The following is a 7,457-nucleotide window of genomic DNA, read 5'->3' on the forward strand; positions in this document are numbered from 1 at the left end:
CTTCTGCGGTTGAGCGTTATATTCAGGCGGCTTCTTCCTCTTGCCGCCTTATGTCTTAGTTGTTGGTGCTCAGTGGAAACCGGGGTTTCCTTCCCGGCGGGGTCGTACCAGTGCTCGTGGTTCCATTCGTCGGGGTGGGCCACAGGTGTCGGGTTTGGAGCTGGTGCCGCCTGCAGTCCCATCTGTGCCTAGTCAGCGCGGTGTTCGCTCTGCACGCAGGTCGGGTTCTTGTAAGCGGCAGCAGCCCTTTCGCAGTTCGCCCCATTGATGGGGCTCACCAGGTGTGAACGAACAGAGCAAGCCTCTCCCCATCGAGGCTTGCTCTGTTTGCTCACGCCTGGTCTCACGATTTGTGGGTGTTTCGAGTCGTTTTTCACGGCCTGCGGTGGCGTTGGGTGGCTCCTCTAGAGGAGGAGGGTTCGGGGCTGATGGGTCAGGCTCCCTCTCCTGCGCTCCGTCGGGTCATCTTGGAGTGGGTGCACCTGGGCGTGGTCGAAACGATGCCGTCCCTCAGGTGGGTTTCTCACCTGTTTCCAGTTCCGAAATGGGACTGTGCGGACCTGCGGTTCATTCTGGACTTGTCCCGTCTGATCCCTTGGGTTTCTTGCTCCTTGTTTTGGATGACCACTCTGTCTCAGGTCCGGCTTCTGTTCGAGGCGGGCACTTGGATGGTGTCCCTGAACCTCAAGGACGCGTATTAGCATGTCCCTATTCATTTTAGGTTCCGGGACTGGGTCAGTTTTGTTGTGGGGCATCAATGCTACCGCTTTCGTTGTCTTCCCTTCGGGTTGAATCTGGCACCTTGGGTGTTCACACGCCTTACCCGGGTCGTGGTGGCCCGTCTGCGTCTGTGAGGTGTTTGGGTGTTGGCTTACCTCAACTAAGCCAACACCGACTAAGCTGGTTTGGGCTCCCAGTCGGTCCGTGTGTCTGCTCGCCAGGGATTTGGTGCTTTCCCAGCTCACCGGATTCGGGTTCCTAGTGAACTGGCGGAAGTTCCGTTTGGTTCCCTCCCAGGTTTGGTCCTGGCTGGGTCTTGTGTGGGATTCTTGGACCACTTCCTTGTCTCTTCCTCCTGAGTCTCTCCTTCAGCTGCAATCTCATCTGTGCCTGTTTCTGGGAGGCTCCCGGGTCACCCAGCGGTTGTTCGAGGGTTTGTGCAGGAGCCTGAACTTCACGATGTTGGTCTACCTGCCGGGTCGGGTTTGACTTTGTCGGCTGTTCTGGTTCCTTCGGGGACGTCCCTTCCGCCTCTCTCGCGATCGCTGGGTTCGACCCCCGGGAGCCTTGAGTTGGCTGCTGCGTCACCGGCTTCCTCTTCGGGTTTTTCGGGGGTTCGGTGCCTTGGCGCCTGCCCGAACTCTCGCTCAATGTGTTCACAGACGCGTCGTCTCAAGGCTGGGGCTATGTGACCAGTGCTCACCAGGCCGGCCAGGGGCGATGGGGTCCGAGCTTCCGTCGGGTCCACAGCACAGTGCTGTGGACCCCACAGCACAGTGCAGTGTTCGCGGTGGTGTGGTTGCCCTTCGGAGGGTTTGGGTTGCTCGCGGATCGACGATCCGGCTCCATTTGGACTGCTCTGCGGTGGTTCATTGCCTGAACCGAAGGGGTTCGATGCGGTCCTTGGCTCTTTGGGGTTGGTCACTTTGGGTGACTCGTCTGCTAAGTTCTGAGTTCTCGGTGTTTGGCTCTCCTGGCAGTTCACATCCAGGGGTGTGTTCAAAGTCCTGGCGGATGGCCTGTCCAGGTTCGTTCCCCTGTCCACGGAGTGGACGGTCAACGCTGACTCCTTCCGTTGGCTCTGGTGGACGTTCGGGCGCCCGAAGTTGGACATCTTCACGTCGGCATGGTCGAGGCATCTTCCGGTTTACGTGGCACCCTTCCCCGACTGCGAGGCTGTCGGGACGATGCCTTTCGGCAGGACTAGTTGAGGTGGGGGTTCCTGTACCTCTTTTCCCCGGTTCGGCTGTTACTCCAGGTCCTGGTTGGAGACTTACCAGGGTTCAATAGACCTCTTGGCCCCATGGTGGCCTCGTGGTTTCAGGCGCTGCTTGCCCAGTGTTCGAACCCAGAGGTTTTTCCGCGACTCCACCTCTTTCAGGAGATCGGGCCGGTCCGATACGAGACTGGTCGCTCTTCTTAGCGAGTCTTCGAGTTTGGTGTTTTTGACTCATATTTATCACCATCTCTATGGTGAGCAGGTGGCTTTTTTGTTGATTTCTCACCTACAGGTTTCCACTCGGCAGCAGTATGAAGTTTCCTGGCGGTCCTTCCAGTTCTTTATGGCCCTTCGTCATTGTTCCTCGCTTTCGGTTCGGGTTTTGTTGTCCTTTCTCTCTTGGTTGTTCCAGGACCATCATCTGATGCCTAATACTGTCGCCTCGTATTGTGTGGCGCTGGCGGAGCCGCTGCAGCTTGCTTTCGGTATCGATGTTACTTCTGCGCCGTTTCGCAAGCTGTCTCGTGCGTTGTTTCCCCTCCGGCCTGCTTATGTGCCGCCTGAGCCATCCTGGTCTTTGGACAGAGTGCTCTCCTATCTTTCTTCTCCTCTGTTTATTGTGGCCCCTTCAGTTCAGGATTGCTTTGCTAAGGCTCTTTTTCTGTTGGCATTGGCCTCTGGGGGTCGTGTGGCAGGGCTACATGTTCTTCTCAGGCGCAAAGGTTTTTGCTCCTTTGGTCGTGGTCATAGGTATCTTCGTCTGCAGTCGTCTCCCTCTTTTCTGGCGAAGAATGAGACTGCTGCTTTCCGAAGGGGTCATTGGGTTGTTGATGCTTGGTTTGTCAGGCCGGGGGTTCACCATGTGTTGTGTCCGGTTGCGGCCCTCCACCGTTATCTGCGCACCACGGCTTCTGTGTCCGGGGACGCGCTTTGGGTTGATCTGGTTTCCCTTCTTCCCTGTTTGTGGGTTTGGGTCTCTCAGGTAGTCTGCAGGGTTATTAAATCTAGCCAGCCTGCAGTCTATCCCCGTGCCCATGACGTTTGTAAATTTGCTGCTCTTGCTGCCGTCTTCGGCAATATGTCTTGAGCTGACATTCGAGCACGGGGTTTTTGGGGTCGAACAGGGTCCTGACTGCACACTACCTTGTGGACGTTGCTGGGCCCAGTCGGGCCTGTGTTGCTTTAGGTCGGCGAATGCAGCCCGTTGTCTCGACTTCGAGTTGAGGAGTGGAGCACAGACTGCCTCCCGGGTAGGTCCCCTTGTTTTCTTAAATAGTCTTTGGTGAAGTAGCTCTGGGAAGCCGTAGGGGCTCCCCCAGAAAACCAGCGTTGAATGTAATGAAATGCCATTTTCTGGGCAAGTCCCGGAGGCTCCCCGGCAACCCTCCCGCCGTTTGGTCAGCAGTTTTTCGCGATTTTTTATATCCAGCCTCAGAACTGGGGCAGGGATCGCCGGCTCAGGGGTCTGGGGCTTCCCCCTTCCCCCTCCCGGGGAGGGGGGAAGCTTGTAAGAGAGACCCCCTTGTGTTGGGAGAAATAGCAGTGCTATTGAGAGAGACCCTTGTATAGGGAGAAATAGCAGTGTATTATGTTAGAGAGAGACCCTTGTGTAGGGAGAAATAGCAGTTTTAAATGTTGAAAAAACAGTCTGGAACTCTGATCCCTTTCAGATGCACAGAGCATCATCTCAACAAGAAAATGTAATCTCCTAAAAAGAAAACCCAATGTAAACAAAAGGGATAAAATGGTTAAGAAAAAACAGATTCAATGCAAGAAAATATAGAGAAACAACAGTGTTAAATATAAAAAAAACAGCCTGGAACATTATAAGACATATAAATGAAGTATTGGGAAATGTGTATGACATGTATAGGGAGGGGACATTATTGGAACCAGGCAGGCAGGGACATGTGCAAGCCCCTATCAGTCACTTGGAAGAGGGAGGAAGTGACAACCAGATCTGTGTTGTGGATTGTCTCCAACAAACACGATAAGTGCAGTATTATAGATGTTTATAGCGGTGCTTCCCCTTTGCTTTATGAGTTAAGGATAGGAATTTGTAGAAATAAGGATTTTTGAAACCCTGTGTGTAGGGAGAGTGGTGTGTTGTTATTTCAGGTGTATGTGCTCAGCTGTGTGTCACATGGGAAGATTATCCACATTTATTTTGTATATTCATTTGTAAACCCAGGCCCTTTGTAGTGACCTATGAGGAGTGGAATAGAGTAATGACCTTAAGTCCCAGGTTGTAGAGGGAGAAGGCCCCCCACCCCCCACTCTGTTCTAAGAAGTGTGAGGAAATCTGGTATTTGTTAAATAAAATCCTTTTGTAAAATTGTACCTCAAGGTGTATTTCTTGTCCCATGTAGTTAGAACTGGTGACTATTACTATATAGACCCATGCACTTTCACTATTTATAAGAAAGTAAGAGCGGGTGTTGTTAGCGATACTTTAGGGTATAGCTTTCAATCTCGTACCTTACAAGCTGCGCAGACATGCGGCACAGCTCGTGTGATGTCATGCTTGTTTGCTCGTTTTTTTTTTTTTTTTGAGAGTTCTGTCCACTCGTTTGTTGATTTTCGTTGTTAACCAGAATAGGGGTTTGTTTTGTGGCGCTTACCTTTCTGGGTGCCTGTCCCGGTCGATGTCAGATATAGAATGCTCCAAATCACATGTACATTTCTATGGGCCATTGCTCCCTGTGCCTCTGTTAGGGGGTCAGGTTCTGGCTCGTGGTCCCCAGTAGGCTAGAATTCCACCCACATCGACTGATGCAAAATAGTTAGGGCATCCATATCAGCCATGGATAGCTCCGGGGAGCCTCCGGGACTCACCCAGAAAATGGCGTTTCATTACATTCAATGCCGTTTTGTTTTTTGTTTTTTGTTATGCGCCTGTGGGTGAGAATGGCCAAATAGCCCTGAGCAACACAAGGGTTAAATGTAAAGTATTCATGGGCCATTGCTTCCTGCACTTCTCTGAGGGGGCCATGTTCTGGCTCGTGGTTCCTGGTAGGCAACAAGAACTCTGCGAATGATGTCTCCAAATAGAATGGGACTTAAACAGTAAGCTAGCTTCAGGGAGCTTCCAGGGCCTAACCAGAAACTGGCATTTCATTACATTCAATGCTGCTTTTTTAAATTTATTTTTCTTGTGCACAGTGAGTGCTATATATTCATAATGGCTTAGTTTTTCTCCTGATAATTACCTTACCTTGTGCACAGAGCTAATGGAAGCTATTAATAGCTGTGCCATCCAATGGTTAACCCATATTTCTTCTCATAGTCATGTTTTTGTTGAGAGATTTAAATATACCCTTAGTAAACCATGGATAGCTTAACCTTTTGGTTCACCCTGTAGGCCCTGGAAAACCCCTATAAGTTCAGTTGTATTATGGGTACTTCTTCCAAGCCCGTTCTCGTCTTTTGTGAATTTGAGGGTTGTTTGTCACATGTGCCACCTGGTGACGTTCATACATTCTGCCTCTGCCTCTGCCATGCTGCCTGTTAGGTCAGTGACATCGTCGACCCTGAGTCATATGGGGACTTATTCTCCTATTTGTGCTCTGTCTTACTCATTCCTTTGTTGAGATTCAGAGGCATCAAGCACTGACTGCTTGGTTGTGTGCCTTGTTGGAGCCCCCCGATCTGCCCCATTTGGTGTTTAGGGACTCGGATTGGGGGGCATTGATCACCTCGACCATGGTTCCATCCGCACCCTCTCTTCCTTCTCAGGTGGGTCAGTTCTGACCTTCTCTTCGCCCCCCCTCCCTCCCCCACCTTGGAGTCGTCCTAGCTAGAGGACTGTTCTTTGTTTTCCTTGGGGTTTGGCACAGGTTTTGCCATAGCCACACACTTGACTGGTGGAAGGTATCTACTCTGTTGCAGGTTCTGGGGATTCTCTTGTGTCCCTCCATGCATGCCTCCCTATGACGTGAGTTTTGTGCAGCTGCATACTCAGGTTCCCCAACTGTTAGCTGCCTTGGTTGTTGATGACCTTCATACTTGTCCGCACCTGGCTTCTATAGTGCGTTTCTTATGCCTCCTAGAATAGCATAACAGCAGAGATCGCACCATTTCACAAAGGAGGTAGCCAAAGCTGATTCAAAAAGTTAGTTACCGATAGCTCTAACATCACACATCACAAAATCTTTGAGTGCTAAGAAGTAAGATCACAATACATGGAATCACAGTTTACATAACCCTGGGCAACATGGGTTTAGAACAGGATACCTGTGTCTCAATTGCTAGACCACTATGACATGGCCTTAGATGCCATAGAAGGCAAACAAAACACTGATGTAATATACACAGATTTTGCAAAAACCTTCGACAGATGTGACCATGGTGTTATTGTACACAAAAGGGGTACAAAAAGAATTACTGGCAAGGTAGGGAGATGGATCTTTAACTTTATACTAAACAGAACCCAGAGTGCAATAAATAATCCACAAAATAAAATCTGAATCGCCCACCATCAAAAGCTCAGTCCCCCAAGATACCATACTTGCTCTGGCACTTTTCCTCATCCTCATATCAGACATACACAAGGATACAACCTATAGTACTGTATCATCATTTGCAGAAGATACTAGGATTTTTATGAGTAGACGATATAAAGACCATAGAAAACCTCAAGTCTATTGTTAATCAAGTCTTTTAATGGATCTCAGAAAATAGCATACAGTAATGTTTAATAAGAAGTTCCAGTTTCTATGCTATGGAAAAAATAAAAATATCAAAATGGAAACTACTTATAAAATGCAGTCAAACCACACTATTGAAAGAAAAAGGAATGTAAAAGATTCAGGAGTAATCATGTCAGAAAAGCATACTTTTTAAGAGCACAACAAAGTAGCTGTCACAACTACAAGAAAATGACAGGATATATAATGAACATTTCAAACAAAGAGATGCCACACCAATAATGATACTTTATAATTTTGTAGAGTTCTCTAGGGTGGAATATTGTTGCACACAAACAATGCCATTAAAAGCTGAAAAAATTGCTGACATGCAGAGTGCACTACCATCCAGTCAATAAATCTTCTAAATTATTGGTACTGTTTAAACAAATTAAATCTGTATTCTCTAGATCATAGATGGGAGAGATTCATAATAATTTACATTTAGAAAATACTAGGAGGACTGGTTCCAAATCTATACACAAAAATAGCACCTCATGAGACCAGAAGGCATGGTAGCATCCCAATGAAAAGCAGAGGTGCAATATGCACACAGAGAGAACTCGATCAACATCAAAGACACATCAACACACTCCCTCTACACGTACGGGGCATGATTGGTCGATTTCTAGCAGTATTCAAAAGAGAATTTAATAAAGAAAGATCACCTGATCACAGATCATAGGATCATGATCAGAAAAGGCCACAGGAGAGGATGTGTCCTCTGCCATTTTAACCAGTACTACTGCAACCCATTGAGAAGGTAGGATCTGACCATGATCTATAAAGTAAGGGGGGGTTCAGTTCCGAAAGGACCAAACAGTCACCAAGAG

The sequence above is a fragment of the Procambarus clarkii genome, chromosome 68 (genome assembly GCF_040958095.1).
Source record: "Procambarus clarkii isolate CNS0578487 chromosome 68, FALCON_Pclarkii_2.0, whole genome shotgun sequence".
Taxonomy (NCBI): Eukaryota; Metazoa; Arthropoda; class Malacostraca; order Decapoda; family Cambaridae; genus Procambarus; species Procambarus clarkii.